Genomic DNA, 16,812 nt, shown 5'->3' with positions numbered 1-16,812 from the left:
AGGGTGGCTGCAGAGTACTGCTCCGCGCAAGGTATGGTCTCTGATACAGTGGTTTTGACTTGTGAGCCTAGCCCTGCCTTTCTCTGCACGTCTTCTGGCTCCTATGAGCCCCGATCGAAGGGATGCGGGGTCGGAGTTGGAAGCAGCGCTTTGGGCTAGGCCTTCCGATCGGAGAGGGCGTCCAGAAGGCCGAGGCGAGTGCTCCGATTAGAGTGGTGGGCCCAAGGGGTCGTGGAGCGGACGCCGCTTCTTTTGGACCACGGCACAGGTGACAGTACATCCGTCATTGGTAGAGGGCACGAGTCTCTTCCTAGATCGTAGTGGTTGTCGTATGTCTATATCAGGTTCTGTGTCTGAGGGCTGAAGGCGGCGCCTACAATACTGTTCGGACTCTACAATGGCGGAATGGTCTAAAGCACCCATCCCGTCGTACCCTGGTGGTACTTTTCCTACCGCGGCGCAGGGCATGGTCCTTGGTGCTGTGTTTGACTCGAATGTTATGTCGTACCCTGTGCTCATCCTTATGAAGGCACAGGGCGTACTTGTTGGGTGAGGCAGAGTCTGCCCTCGGCCGTCGAGCGAGGCGGAGCCCACCCTCGGACGTCGAGCAAGGCAGAGCCCGCCCCTGGACGCCGGGCAAGGCAGAGCCCGCCCTCGAACGTCGGGCAAGGCGGAGCCTGCCCTCGGGGGTCGGGCGAGGCGGAGCCAGCCCTTGGGGGTCGGGCGAGGCAGGAGCCAATCTTCCGTCATTCGAGCAAGAAGCGTAGTAGCGCTCTTGTCTGACCGGAAGCGTCAACATTCGATGGTTATTAGTTCTAACTCATTGGGTACCCCGGTATTAGGCCCCCGACAGTATGTATCATTTAGTACCATTAAACTTATTGAAATTAAAATTTACTAACCTTAAGGAATCGTGTAAAGGACTTTAAACTTTGAAATTGGGATTTGGTGTCATTCAGTTTTAGAACCCTTGGAGTTGGGTAATGGCCAAAAGATTACATCATTGGCATGCTTGTGAAAACACCCTAGTTCCTTCTCAAATGTTTGAATTCCACGACATTGTACTCCCTCCATTTCATTATGCTCGAAAGTATATCATATGCACCAAGGAATGAAGTATGATTTCTAAGAAAAAGTTAATATGAAATGAAACTCCATAGCCCTATGAAGACATTTGGAACAAAGAATGTATTCCTACCAATTTCATTGTAAATTCCTATGGGACGGAACAAAGAATTTACTCCTACCAATTTCATTGAAAATTCCTATAGAATGGCCAACGGGCTCTTCCCTAGGAATCCGAAAACAAAATAAGCATGAGATTAGACATCATCGATGCTTTAGTTCCTTAATGTCCATTAACCTAATCCGCAAAAAAGATGTCCACCAAACCTTCTTTGTTTGATATGTAGGCTATATTTGGTTTAGCTTTTAGAAGCTATGCTTCTATTGCCAAAAATTAGAATGCCAACCAAACGGGGGAAACCTGAAGCTGCTTTTTCATAAACAATTGTTTTCGTGTAGTATAATTTTCACAGTATCTTAGACCCTAGCTTTCATCTTTCTACCTTTCCAAATGGGTGGAAATAGAGAAATGTTTTACACCTTTTTCAACAGATATAAAGAGAGGGGTTAGGTTTTATAGTTGTTTGAACTAAACAACTTATAACTTTTTTCACAGCACATAACTTACTGTTGAACCAAATAGACCCATAGTTATCCTTTGTCCCTTGCGCACCAAAGCAATTTTATCTTTTTAAATGCATGCACAAACATTTAAACCATATATGGTGGAGTCCTCGTGCATTCACATCTCTCCACAACCATATATTATACGGCAGGTTATTCTTTCCCTTCATATAGTATCAAACATCTCTTTTGTAATTTCCATGCATTCTAATTAATTTTTGTAAGGATTCAAACTGCCAAGGTATTTCACTGCTTTGTTTTCCCTGTCTCTTTGTCTCCTTTTTCAAAATTCCTACTCCATATTTCTTTGTGCAAACAATCATTTACTAGAAGCACTATGGTTGTCTAATGGGCTGCTTGGCCGAGACTATGCCTCTATGCTATAATAAGCATGGAGTCAAAGCTGAAGGAGCCACGAAACATGCCTTCATTGAGACCCTAATTTATTTAGTAAGGAGAGAGAAAAATACTTAAATGAATAGTGGTTCTATAGTAGGTAACACGTGAGGAACCAAAGTTGCAAGAAGCAATGCTAAATACCATCTCCGTTCTAAATTGCAAGTCATTCAGACAGCTATATAAATTATAATTTGGAATTGAGAGAGTATATCCTAACGTTAGTGCTGACAAGTGGCAACTTTAGGCTACAATCCATAGGGAACCCTAGATCGAGTCAATTACAAAAGTGGTACTCACATTTCTGTTTATTATTTATATGATCATAAGTATGGAAAATGGATTTTAAGATTTGGGTAAAAGTCTCTCCTATTTTAACCCTTCCGTAAGAAAAAATATTAACACCTTACCTTTTTTATAAAGCGCTTGAGATTATTTTTCCCTGGAGTGGTATACGATCAATTGTTTGACAAGGATAAGTGAAGAACTCGTGGAGAAAATAAAAATCAGTAGGTACTACACATTGACGATTTGCCATAACCTCCCTCATATATACGACGTCTCCATCGGCCTGGCAATCATACACACTAGGATTGTCTATACACCAATAAGTCACGGTATTTGGCGATCGATGTTGATGTTTGCTAGATATATGATCATGATTATGATTAGACAACCAAATAAGGGTTCCATCGCCTCGTCGCAATCTCCGTAATCACGTCGATCGCCAGGGAATGCTATAGAAGAAGGCATATCTATCGTTTGCTGCGCTTGTGTATTCGCCAATTAATCCCCACCGACACCAGCCAGTTATCGTTTTCTCGCCGACTGTACATGCGACTATGAATTCTGACCGACAAGCATATCACACACAACTGTCACATCATGAATTTCGATTATTAAATGTTTTTTTTTATTTTTTGTTGTAGTAGTACATTCATGGATCCCGATTTTGTATTTGCAAAGTTCATCGGCTACATTAATTATGCATTCTTCTATCTAAATACATATAGCATCTTTATACAGTGACATACCTGGATTATTAATTAGGGTGGTAGAGCACAAGCTTCCAATCAGAGTTATTCAAAGGTCACTGAGTGTTTTTTTTATGTGAAATGAAGTCCACTGAGTGTTAAAGGAAAAAGGTGCTGCATGCATTTGAGAAACATGTCCACTCCACTGAGACTCGTGGCACTGTTTGCTTCTCTTATAATCCGTCTTTTTCGGCTTGTTTTTTCAGCCAAAACAGTGTTTCGGTTTATTTTTTCAGCGAAGCGAACGGGGCCCATATGCAAAACTCTCTGGTGTGCAGTGTGCCCGGCCTGCAGGCTGCAGCTTCATATGCAGCAATATACACTTTGGTCCACCACTATAACACATACACCATGCCTTTTGTATTCTACTAACCCAACATCTCAATCTAGTTTAGCCCAGCATTAGGCTGACAGGATATCTATCATTGCCCAGCATTAGTTTTTACCGAGGTTCATTTGCTTGCCAGCAAGCTAGTCCTCGTTGTGGCGATTCACTCACTTGGAGGTTCACGCACTAATTAGCATCACACGCCAAACCCTCAATAGGGTATCGCACAACCAACACAAGATAGGGATCACACAAGCCACGAGCAATCCACTAGAGTACCTTTTGGCTCTCTGCCGGGGAAATGTCAAGAACCCCTCGCAATCACCACGATCGGAGCCGAAGACAATCACCAACCTCCGCTCGACAATCCTCGTTGCTCCAAGCCGTCTAGATGGCAGCAATCACCAAGAGTAACAAGCGAATCCCGCAGCGAAACACGAACACCAAGTGCCTCTAGATGCAATCACTCAAGCAATGCACTTGGATTCTCTCCCAATCTCACAAAGATGATGAATCAATGATAGAGATGAGTAGAAAGGACTTTGGCTAAGCTCACAAGGTTGCTATGTCAATGCAAATGGCCAAGAGAGTGAGCTTGAGCCAGCCATGGGGCTTAAATAGAGAGCCCCTATGAATAGAGCCGTTGGGCTCCTCACTGCACTGAACACGGGGTGAACGGACGCGCCGGTCAGAGGTGACCGGACGCATGCCTCCAGCGTCCGATCGCCCGATGAGCACCACATGTCCTCCACGTTTGATGTCGTCCGTTCATTCTCAACGGTCGAGTACCTCAACGCAACGGCTAAGTCACGACCTGATGTGCAGGCAAACCGGCCGGACGAAACTTGCCCGCGTCAGATCCAAACTCGCTCGCACACCACCTGAAGACAACCAGGACGCACCGCTGTCTTGACCTGACCCGCGCCAATGCGAAGTCTGATCGTTTCCAGTAAGCTCCCCGAGCGACATTTATGCGACCAGATCAGCTGGGGTGTGACTGAACTCAAGCCAGAGTTTGGTCCTTCTTCTCCTCTATTTGCCAAGCAACGTGGTCGATGTCATCGTACGTCACAGGCGATCGGACTCACTCCACGCGTTAGGTCACAAAGTGACCCTGCGTCCGGTCACTCCACCGACCAAGGCCAAGCCACTGCTCCACTACTGACCAGACACGCAGGTACTGTGTCCGGTCAGCTCATTGACCATCTCGACTTCCCAAACTTCACCACCCTTGCTCAAATGTGCTAACCACCAAGTGTATCACCTCGTACATGTGTGTTAGCATATTTTCACAAATATTTTCAAGGGTATTACACTCACTAGAATCTAAATGCATATGCAATGAGTTAGAAACATCTAGTGGCACTTTGATAACCGTATTTTGATACGAGTTTCACCTCATCTTAATAGTACGTCTATCAATCCTAAATGTGATCACACTCGCTAAGTGTCTCGATCACCAAACAAAAAACTCCTATGGATATCACATTTGCCTTGAGCTTCTTGTTTGTCTCTTTCTTCTTTTCCAAATGAAGAGCTTGATGATCATCATCACATGTCCAACACCACCACCTTTGGACTTCAATTGCTCCACCACTGGATTGTGCCACCGCTCTCCTAATTACTTTGATAAACTAGGTTAACACTTAGGGTTTTCATCAATTCACCAAAACCAAATTAGAGCTTTCCGATCTTCGTCACAACATGTTTTCTTAGGGCTCCAAAATACACGGCCTGATTCGGTGCAAATAGAGATTCGTCCAGGCTCCAGATCAACTGTTGGGTCCACTACTGGACTATTCGTTGACCAACCAGTGGACTAACAACTAGTTAGAAGCTCAACTAAAAACAACTAAAGGATTATCCTTATACACCCTGTTCGTTTGATCGTATCAGCCGATGATATAATATTTTTTTCTCACAATAAAACAGCTTCAGCCAGCTTATAAACTACAGAAATAATAAAGCAAACAGGCTGTACTAGTAGTTGTTAAGCATGCATGCATGCACGTGACATTGATTTTACTGCCACGCCGTACGTACTTGTGAGCACTTACATGGATGTATCTAGACCATCCAAGAGAGCCAACCAGGCAACCACCCTAAGTTAGTTAGCTCTAGGTACAGCCTACCCTTCACCCAGCTACTGAGCGCCATGTGTTCGGTATCCGTATAAAAATATGTGAAAATAAGCTTTACATCTAACAACTAGGCATGTCGTGTCCTGCTCCTTTGTTTGTTTCCTAAAGAACAGTGGGCCGTAACAGCCCTTCAGTCCAGATCTAGGCCATGCTAGCTCACAACCAGCTAATTCCTGGCAGTTAGCAGGAGCTCGTCACTGAGCTAAAACACCACATGTTTCGGTTTCATAACTCCGATTTAAGCACCATACTTTTTGGTGGGAACAAAAAAATATGTAAGAATACTAATCAATATCTTTACGCTAGCTCCTTAGCAGAGCTAATTTAAGCCATCACAAGTAACACATGAACACTCGACAGAAAAGCGAGAATGATTAGCACGTTAAACGATAACACATATAGCCAAGATTAGGTGAATGCATCTGTTTCACTTGGCAACAGGCATCGCAATTCAAACTGTAGTTTCCTCAGAGTTTTGTGGTTTTCCAACCTTAAAAGAGAGAACAAAGGTGGGGTCAAAATTAGGCAGCAACTGGAGAATCACAATTGGAGGGGGGGGTAAAGAGAGTACTTTCTGCTGGGGCCCTTTTCTAATGATTGTTCTCCGGCCATTTGCTCTGGTGAAACCTGGTGATCAGGCTCTGCCGCAGCCACTGGTTTTTTAAGGCCTTGAACCGCATGCCTGCATTGCTTTTCCACCACCGCGTGTGACAAGCGAGCTAGTCGCTTCATGGTTAAGTGTGATGTCAAGGATTCTAGGTTCTATCATCCGATTGGCTATTAGGCTGTCATTTGTTAGTAAATAATTTAACGGGAAAATACATTGTATAGCATTGCAACAAGGGCTTGCAAAGAAATATATGGTATAGCATTGTCCCAGAGGCAAGAATTTATGTTGTCTCTACCTCCCAGTTTGGATCGAGGGGGTTGGGAACCCTATAGATGGAGAAATCCGGTCACTACAATATTCCGAGTGGTAGGAGTAAAAGCGATCAGATATGGACGGATATTAGAAGGATACAAATTCAAATAGGTACATTATTATTTTAGATTTAGATTCAAATATGGATAACGTCAATGGTGTCGGATAAGATATGAATGAATATCAATATCATGTATAACCGATTGAGTATTTTATATGGATCGGTGTTGGATACTAAGGGTGCGTTTGGCCCCTTGGAACATTTCCAATTTAGACCTGAAACACCGACTAGAACCGTGGCGTTTCAGCTCCAGAAACCAAGAGAAATGTTTGTCCTTTTCGCACTACAGTGCTGAATCATCCAAAACGTGGTTTGGAACCGATTCTTGTTTTCACATCATGTACTTCCCTTGTAGATTTACCAAGAATTTAAGTGCAACAAATTAAAATGGGTTATATTTAAGTTGTTCTTCGTACACAGAGTTCTGGATTTTTTTTAGCATATTTTCATTATAGGATTTTTTTTATTGAAAAACATATGTTGAGAACCAGAATCCAGACTATCAGCCAATCTCACAAAGTGATTCTGATTCATCCTAGAAACGTTTCTAGAAAAATCTGGATCCCTATCAAACCCTAAAAATCCAGATCCAAATTCACGTAAAAAAAGGAAAATATCCTTACCATTTGTACCTCTACCACAAAAACTCCTAGAGAAAAAAGGTGCAGTATCAATTTTCAAATTGTCTAAGGTCCCTTCAACCTCACTGGCAGCAGCCGTAAACCCTATTGGCAGCAGAACCACGGAGAGGATGTAGATGTTATGGTAATGTAGTAATGTAAGGTATGGATTGCTGCAGACCAGTAGTTGGAAACGTTCTATTTTGATACTGAAGACATGTGAATGTTTATCAAATTATGCAGTTCTATTTCTACGACAATCATCATGATATAGGCACTAATAGAGTACCTTCATTCAATAGCAAGGACAAGAAAAACGGCACCATTCTCATTCAAACATGAAAATTTGATATTGTCCTTTATTGCAATTTACAACAAAAGAAGGTATAGAAAATGAGGTTAGCTTTGCAAATAATCTGGTGAAAAACTAAGACACAGCAGTTACTTTTGCTTAAAAAGGTTTACATGTATTGTTCCATGTTTCTTTCTCTTCTTAATGAAATGACACGCAGTTCTCCTGTAGATGGTGTGATGAATCAATTTAGTAATTAGATATTAGATCTTTAGATCTTGGTATAGATGTCATTTCAACCACTTAAACCATTAAAGGAGAAATAGAGAACACAGGCAATGACTAGCAAGAAATTGGAAGCATCCATCATATGTCCAGATTCAGCATCTAATGTTAACTGGTGAACTGCTAATATTTATTTGACCAATAATCCAAATAACTGTACATGCCACTAGAACAAAAAGACAATGGTGGTGTATTCCAGTATTTTGCTCATACATAAATAATAATAATATATTGTGTGGTTGTCATATCATAATCTCTGCTTCAGCAACCATAATGATAGTAAGAATGCTTGACAGTCAAACCTCATTAACATTCTCTGTGAAATGCAGTTAGAGATTACCTGTCGCGGGCAGCGCCTTCAACCGACGATGACCCTGCAGCAGGTCCGTGACACCATTTGGCGGCCAGTGCCGGCTGAGGCTGCAGCGGTTTTGCCGGCGCCCGGCTCACCAAGCACAAACCAGATCATGACACTGCATTATGGCAGAAGCTAGCACCTGGAGAGCGGAGCAACAACAGACACAGCCAACTTTTCACATTGTAATTAGATTTCACTGCCCACAGGCACTGATCCCCCTTTTTTCCCCTCCCTAACATCTAATCCTCACCACAGAATTCACTGAGAAAGAATAGTAGAACACCAAGGATAGTAGATTATAGGTAACACCCAAATGTAATTGTACTTCAAAACCCTGAGAAATAATTCATTCATATTTATTTAGTTCAAAGATTTATTTTGTTCTAATCGCTGTCTTTCTGCTGGCATAACTGAACCCAAGCATTTATAAGTGATGCAAATCTGGGTTCCCACTGAGATATTTACATATTTCTAACCTAGAGAAAAGAGAATAAAGGGAAAAGGAAAGGCAAGTAAAAGGATCCTTACTAGCTGCACTATTCATGAGTGAAGAAACATATCTACATCACTAAGAAAATACAGATGTTAAAAAAAAGGAGTCCATGATGATCGAATGATGTTACAATGTGGCACAATGGAAGACCCACGATACAGCATCCCATAGTGTTCAAGTAGCATGTCAGAATCAATGAAAGAGAGTGCATACGGGAAGTAGGGAAAGTAGGAAGTCGACATCAAGGACAAGGGCAGGCAAACAATTGCTCACAAGTCAAGATACAAAAGAGAGGAATGCAAGCAAGCACAGCCAAACATACATTAGTGTATCTATGATAGCTACACAGGGAGAGAGAAAAAGAAAACATAAAATAGTAATGCAAAACAGAAATGAAATTAATAGACACAGTACTAGCAGGGACTTAAGGTATACTCAGTGCACAATGTGCTCTGAGCGTGAAAAATCACTGACACCCCAGCACCAGAGGTATCACCGACAGATAATATACTTGAAAAAATATGGGGCCTAACTCATGGTAGAAAATATGGTTAAGAATCTCCAGTGTAGCATGCCAGGAATGAACAAGACAAAGTCGAAGCAGGTGGGGTAGGTCCCCTCAACACAAGACAAGGCACCATTACCAGCAGTATCTGCCACAGTGCACACCGACACTTGATGAAAAGAAAAGGATCACACAACTGATCAAAGGGCCAACATTAAATCGACTGGCTACTTGCTATAAGTTACTTGGCAGTACTGACTAGACACTTAAAAGTAGCTGCCAATATTAGCATAAAAAATTACATAAATACATCAAGAACATCATAAGGAGCAACAAAGCAGATTGATTTGACAGAACATCCCCTTGGTTTATGCTATCAAGGAAGAAAGGAGACAGAACTATTCAGTTAAAGCATTTACTATACCACAAGCACAAAACATACACTAGGTAAAGTTTGACCAAGATGGAAAAAACTTAAATAGCTGACTATGAAAATTCTTGTTTATTTAATGAAATATATCTGTGATTATGTCAATAAATTTGAAGACAAAACCTTCCTAGAACAGTGTGATAAAAACAAACATTGGCACTAGTGCATATTTCCAGCATATATAAGGAGAAGACGGCTGTTCTTTATAGTGAAAATATTACAACCATACAAGAGGTAGTAATAATAATATCAAATTGGTAAACACATAACAAAACTCGTGCAACCTTTCACACTCCACCATCTGAGGACATCGACAATAGTACAAAGAGGTACAATAAAAATATAGAACAATAAATTTATACTTATCAACTTCCATAATCATTGATACCGTACAGTACTGCATTATGATTGGCATGATATTTGTTTCTACACAACAACCTAAAGGTCATTCACAAGGTTAACTATCATACCATTTATAGGCTTGTCTTTCTATATAAAACTGCACTAACACACAGGTTCACAAAGTTAGTTGGGCTGAAAATATAATAAATTATCTGCCTTATAGTAGTGCCATGTGGTGACATCTCTGGAAAAAGATATCTAATACTAAAACGATCCTCTCTTTACACATGTCAAGACAAAGCCCAACCCCAACATGCAGGTTCCTGTATCATATCATGAGCCAGCCCAGTCGTATGCCACTTGTCATATATCTAGGAACACTTTTTCTTTACACATTTATTTCCAGTTCTTTTCGAGTTCCCATGCCATGCATGTTCCTTATCAACTGGGCCTTTAGAAGGAGAACCTGCACCTCGACCACGAGCTGCAGAAAGTCCACGATAATCGGCTGCATTCTCTGGATACCGGACAAAACAATTTTTTGAACAGTGAGAAGTCTTCTTGCAATGCTCACAATGCTCAGAAGAGCTGCACTTCACTGTGTTGGTCTTCTGAGAGGCTGCTAGAATACTGTGAGGAGATGGCAGAGAACAAAGACATGTCTCTTCAGCAATCAGGGCAGACTAATACGTCAGCAATAGAGGGAGTAGTGGGAGCATTCAGCAGCTGCTTACGAATAGGCTCAAAATCAAGCCTTAAACTATGACAAAACTGATATATAAGGAATTTCTCAATGAACTTTGTTCTTTTTAGCACAGCAGCCTGAACAACCTTGCTCACACTTAGGAACCATGGAGAGAAAAGGTCCCATCACAAGATCAAAAGCGGTGCAATACTCCACTATGGATATATTATTCTGTTCAAGCTCGTGAAGGCCTTGTGACAAAGTAAGGAGAAGAGTACCACTATTCTGAATATATCGCCCCTGCAGATAGTCCCACATTTCGTTAGCAGACTCATGGTGCTCAAGACTCATTATCAAAGAAGGCTTCATACTGGTGATAATGGCACTCATCACACGTCCATCATCACTTGTCCAAGTTGTGACTGCAGCAGCCCTGGAACCATCCTTCTGACTTGTCAACTGGAGGAGTGCCTGTCAAATGAGAGGCAAGCCCATGGCCTCGCAATATAATTTTGACAGAAAAAGCCCATTCCCGATAATTAGATGGACCATCAAGCTTCATAGGAAAAATAATAATGTTGGGCTGCGACATTCTGATATCTGTCGAGTATCAATAGTAGAAGGCACAAAACGAGCAGACAAGTAGCACCACAGAGCACACCAGAAGAGCAGAGCACACGACCAACAGGCAACAGCAGTGCAGAGCAGAGCAGAGCAGACCAGTAGCAGTGAACAACAGCACCTCCTCTTACTCACAGCAGAGCAGAAGCAGAGAAGAGCAACACCTCCTCTGATGGACGAGCAGCGCATGGGTGGACGGATGGGACCAATGGAGGCAGAAGAGAGCCGAGTCGTAGATGGGCGTTGGGAGGCCGTGGACGGGTCCGGCCGCGCCTGAAGAAAGGAGCCAAGCCGCGAGGGGCTTCGCGACATTGACCGTGGATGGAAGGAAGCTTGAGCCACGGACGGGCTTCGCGATGGAGACCACGGATGCTCGCACAACGGAGACCGCGGACTGTGCGCTCGGCGAAGGTACGGCGACACTCGCGGATCACAGATGGGCGAGCGGGGCGGACAGGCTCGTGTGATGAAGAGTCGTGCCGATGGATTAGGTATGACCAGATGAACCTGTGATGGGCGGGCCGGACGGAGACGAGGCCAGAAGCGCCTCTTCTGTGAAGAGGCCAGATTGCAGGCTTGTAGATTTTGTGAAAACAAACGCCATGAGTTCCTCCTCTGTATAGATTCCCTCTCCTAGTTTCGCAGGTCTCCTTGCGTGTTCTGGCTTGGTTGCCCCTTCAGTCAAAGATGCTAGCAGCATTTGGGCATTCAATGGAATTTGGCTGCAGCTTTCTTCCAAATGATGGTACAAGCAAAGCAGCAATTCCAGAGTCCCTTCTTCATGGAAATCTTCACCATCGCCCCTTGGCAAATTTGGAAGCAAAGAAATGACACAATATTTGATAGAGGAAGGCCTTCTTTTAATTCTCGGAAGGTTCTTTTTCTTGAGGAGGCTAAACTTCAGGCTCAGAGATTTCTTGATGATGCCAAACGAGCTGCTTTTCTTCTTTGTGTAGAGCTTCTTGTTTTTTTTCTGTTTTGTTTCTCTTTTGGCCTTTTTAAGCCAGCTCCTGCTGTTTGGCATCTTGCCAGACAGGTTTGTACAGTTTTTTTTTTTTTTGCCTCTTTTAATAAAATCTCTACAGTGAGGGCCTCCCCTGCTGTATTTAATGCTCAAAATGAGGCCAGCCAGGAAAATGGGATCATGGGTGAGTTAAAAATTTTGATTGGCTCTAACCTTAGCTCTGATCCATGACTTTGATACCATGTTACTAATCTTGGGGAATTGAGATGATAGTAACTCAAGTAGTGGAGATGACTATATAGAGAGAGCCACATAGACCATATGGGCCTATAGTAGATGGGCCTTCATACACTTAACAGGCCTAAACCCTGCATATAATAATATGGTGCAGGAGACCTGCAACTGGGGCTAGACTGACTGCCAAAGCTGCATTGCAACAGTGCACATTGAAAACCTGTAATTACTAGGCCAAAATTGGATAAACAGAAGCTGGGGCTGTTATTATTAGAATATGTATATATCAGGATCATTAGAGAGATCCCCTAGATAGGCTAGTTGCTATGTATAGCCTAGTTTCCTTACATTAGGATAGCTTCCTTGTACAGGTGACAGCCTTCTATTTTTGTACCTGCTATGTGTGCCTAATTGGCCCTACATATGAAAGGCTCCCCACCCACATTGGGGGTGTGGTGATTCTCTCTATTCTACATGGCTGTTGTGGTCTTTGTGTTTTTAGGACAGCATAGGATAGCATCTTAGACTAGAGGACAGCATCTAGGATAAGCATCTTAGACTAGCATCTAGAGGACAGCATCTTAGCATCTAGGACAGCATCTTAGACTAGCATCTTGGCATATATTTGGCTGGCTAGCAGCCTATAAATATGTATCCCCAACCCCTCGGGTTGGCATGGCATTGAGAAATAAACCAAAAAATTATTCCAACTCCTAGTGTCATCCTCTCTCGATGAGAGTAAGAATTCTGCTACTTCCAGGAGTGAGAATTCAGCGACTAACAAGTGGTATCAGAGCCGTACTATCCTGTAGCATAAGCATCTCCTGTTCATCTCCTCTCCTAGCCACACAACAGCCCCAGCTGCGAGCAGCAGCTCCGGCCGTTCCTACTCACTCCTCCCCCGCGCAGACGAGGCTCGTCTGAAGCAGCCCTCTCCCCACGCAGCAGCCCCCCGGTAGCGCGTCATGTCCGCAAGGCAGTCTCAGCGCTCGGTCGCCTCGAGCACGCGGCGTCAGCAGGAGGCCGAACTTGCCGCGGCAGAGGAACGCGAGCGAGCGGCGGCAGAGACCGCTGCGGCGGCAGCAAGGGCGTCGAGGCTGGCAGCGGCGGAGCTGGCAGCAGCTAGAGCGGAGGCGGAAGCAGCGGCGGCGGCGAATGCAGCGCGTGCGGCGGCAGCGGAGGTCGAGGCTCTGCGCGGCAGCATCGGCAGCTCCATTTCCGCTGACGACACCGCCGACGCGGACCTCGAGCTGCTAGAGAGGGAGGCAGCGCGGGCGCGGGCGGCGCAGTGGGCAGCCGCGCACGCCCACGAGCGTGGCGGCAGCCCAGACAGGCGCGGACGCGCTGGCGGCGCTCCTAGAGGAGGCGCGCACGGCGATGGCGCTCCTGGGGCAGCCGCGCACGCCCATGAGCGCGGCGGCAGCCCAGACAGGCGCGGACGCGCCGGTGGCGCTCCTGGAGGAGGCGCGCGCGGCGGCGGCGCTCCTGGAGGAGGCGCGCACGGCAACGGTGGCGGACGGGTCGATGGAGAGCGCGGCCTTCACAGGCAGCGTGGCTCTCTCTCCCCGGATCGGTACCGTGGTTACCACGGGCTCCAGGCTGTTGTTAGGGACGTCGGTCCCGGCGGTGGGTGGCCTACCCTCACCAAGACCAACTACGTCGAGTGGGCTGCGGTGATGAGGGTAAAGCTCCAGGTGCGGCACATGTGGGAGGCAGTCCGATACGGCGACGTCGACTACGACCTAGATCGACGGGCGCTGGATGCCCTTATCGCTGCAGCCCCGCCCGAGATGCAGTTCTCGCTTACCAACAAGCGGACTGCCAAGGAGGCTTGGGACACCATCGCTGCGGCACGCATCGACAGCGACCGCGCCCGCAAGTCCACACTGCAGGCACTTCGCAAGGAGTAGGAGAACCTGGCCTTCAAGCCAGGTGAGGACGTTGATGACTTTGCTCTCCGTCTCAACACTCTGTTGCAGAAGATGGTGCAGTTCGGCGATGACACCTACGGCGAGGAGAGAGCTGTCGAAAAGCTCTTTCGCTGCGTCCCCGAGAAGTACAAGCAGATGGCTCGCTCGATCGAGTCCCTCCTGGATCTCTCCACGATGTCGATCGAGGAGGCGATAGGTCGCCTCAAGGTCGTCGACAGCGATGAGCCACAGTCTCTCTCGGGGCCCATCACCACTGGCGGGAAGCTCCTTCTCACTCGGGAGCAGTGGCTTGCCAGCCAAGGTGACCGGAAGAAGGGGGAGCCTTCTTCCGTGACAGGCTGCCGCAAGCGTGGCAAGCCACGCAAGGCGCGCAGAGACGCCCAGGCCGGGGCGCGAGGACGTGCCTGAGGGTGATGCCCGCGGAGGCGCCCAGGGCGGCGCCGCCGGCAGGCACAAGCCGGCACGAGACGACGCCTGCCGCAACTGCGGCCAGCTCAGCCATTGGGCCAAGGACTGCCAACAGCCACGTCGCGGCCAGGCCCACGTCGCACAGGACGGAGGAGCCGGCTCTGTTCATGGCACATGCAAGCATTGAGCTACCTCCAGCGGCACCGACCACAGCGGCTCTCCTCCACCTCGACGAGCCAAAAGCACACACCCTCCTCGGCGACAGCTCCGGCAACGACAAGACTGACAGGTGGTGCCTCGACACCGGCGCCACCCATCACATGACCGGTCGACGGGAGTTCTTCACCGAGCTTGACTCTAGCGTCCGAGGCTCCGTCAAGTTTGGGGATGCCTCAGGCGTGGAGATCAAGGGTGTCGGCTCCGTCATCTTCACCACCGTGTCTGGTGAGCACAGGCTGCTCACCGGAGTCTACTACATCCCCGCGTTGAGGAACTCCATCATCAGCTTAGGACAGCTGGATGAGAACGGTTCGCGCGTGGTGGTTGAGGACGAAGTCATGAGGATTTGGGATCGTCGTCGTCGCCTTCTTGCCAAGGTATCCAGAAGCACAAATCGACTCTATGTCCTTAATGTGCAGGTGGCACAACCCCTCTGTCTCGCTGCTTGTCGGGACGACGAGGCGTGGCAATGGCACGAGCGTTTCGGGCACCTTCACTTTGAGGCCCTGAAGCGGCTCAGTGCCACGGAGATGGTGCGAGGCCTGCCGTGCCTCGACCATGTGGAGCAGCTCTGCGACGTCTGCGTGTTGACGAAGCAGAGGCGACTCCCCTTTCCACAGCGGGCTAGCTTTCGAGCCAAGGAAGAGGCTCGAGCTTGTGCATGGGGACTTGTGTGGCCCGGTGACACCGGCCACACCGGGAGGGACGGCGCTACTTCCTGCTGCTCGTCGACGACCTCTCCCGCTACATGTGGGTGATGGTCCTCGACAGCAAGGGAGAGGCTGCAGACGCCATTAGGCGCGCGCAGGCTGCTGCGGAGGCGGAGTGCGGCTGCAAGCTGCGCGTGCTACGCACCGACAACGGCGGCGAATTCACGGCGGCTGAATTCGCGTCGTACTGCGTTGACAAGGGCATTCAGCGCCACTACTCCGCGCCGTACAGCCCGCAGCAGAACGGCGTCGTCGAGCGGCGCAACCAGACGGTTGTGGGGATGGCTCAGGCCCTCCTCAAGCAGAGGGGGATGTCGGCTGTCTTCTGGGGAGAGGCGGTGGTGACGGCCGTCTACATCCTCAACCGCTCGCCTACCAAGGACGCCGTACGAGGCTTGGCATGGGCGCAAGCCGGCGGTCTCCCACTTGCAGGTCTTCGGCTGCCTCGCGTTCGCCAAGGAGCTTGGCCACATCAGCAAGCTCGACGACAGGAGCACTTCGGGAGTGTTCATCGGCTACGCGGGGGCTCGAAGGCCTACCGCATCCTCGACCCGAAGACACAGCGTGTGCGCACGACGCACGACGTTGTGTTCGACGAAGGGCGAGGATGGGCGTGGGACAAGGCGGTGGACGACGGCTCGGCTCCGACGTACGACGACTTCACTGTCGAGTACGTCCACTTCGAGGGAGCTGGGGGAGTAGGCGGCTCTTCTTCGGCGAGCGCGTCTACCCCAGTCCCCGAGCCTCCACCGACCCCGGCGCCTGCTACTCCGACAGCACCACGCTCTCCAACCAGGACCTCGGCTACGATGAGTTCTTCGTCGGCTCCACCACAGCCGGCAACGCCACGCACTCCAGCACCAACAGGCACCACTCCGGGCACGTCTACTCCACCACCAGCTCGTGTCGAGCACGGCCCGGTTGAGCTCGCTACTCCGCTCTCTCACGACGAGGAGCGCGTCGACGCGTACCACGATGGCGAGCCGTTGCGGTACCGTACGATGGAGAACCTTCTTGGCGACCAGCCGGGAACGATGCCTCACGACCTGGAGGCGCAGTTGCACCTTCCATGTGACGACGGCGAGCCTCGATCGTTTGCAGAGGCCGAGAGACACGCGGCATAGCACGCCGCGATGCGGTTGGA

At 47.7% G+C, this 16,812-nt stretch overlaps 2 pseudogenes; one reads left to right on the top strand and one right to left on the bottom strand.

Annotated features, from left to right (window-relative positions):
* Positions 1-8,664, top strand: part of LOC136509570 (protein LAX PANICLE 2-like) — a 39,509-nt pseudogene extending 30,845 nt beyond the window's left edge.
* A 182-nt stretch (positions 8,665-8,846) lies between these two features.
* LOC136509569 (uncharacterized) lies at positions 8,847-13,080 on the bottom strand (annotated as a pseudogene).
* Between the last annotated feature and the right edge of the window lie 3,732 nt (positions 13,081-16,812).

This window comes from Miscanthus floridulus, chromosome 15, assembly GCF_019320115.1.
Source record: "Miscanthus floridulus cultivar M001 chromosome 15, ASM1932011v1, whole genome shotgun sequence".
NCBI lineage: Eukaryota > Viridiplantae > Streptophyta > Magnoliopsida > Poales > Poaceae > Miscanthus > Miscanthus floridulus.
Note: the sequence above shows the minus strand (reverse complement) of the source record. Positions and strands in the feature narration are given on the sequence as shown.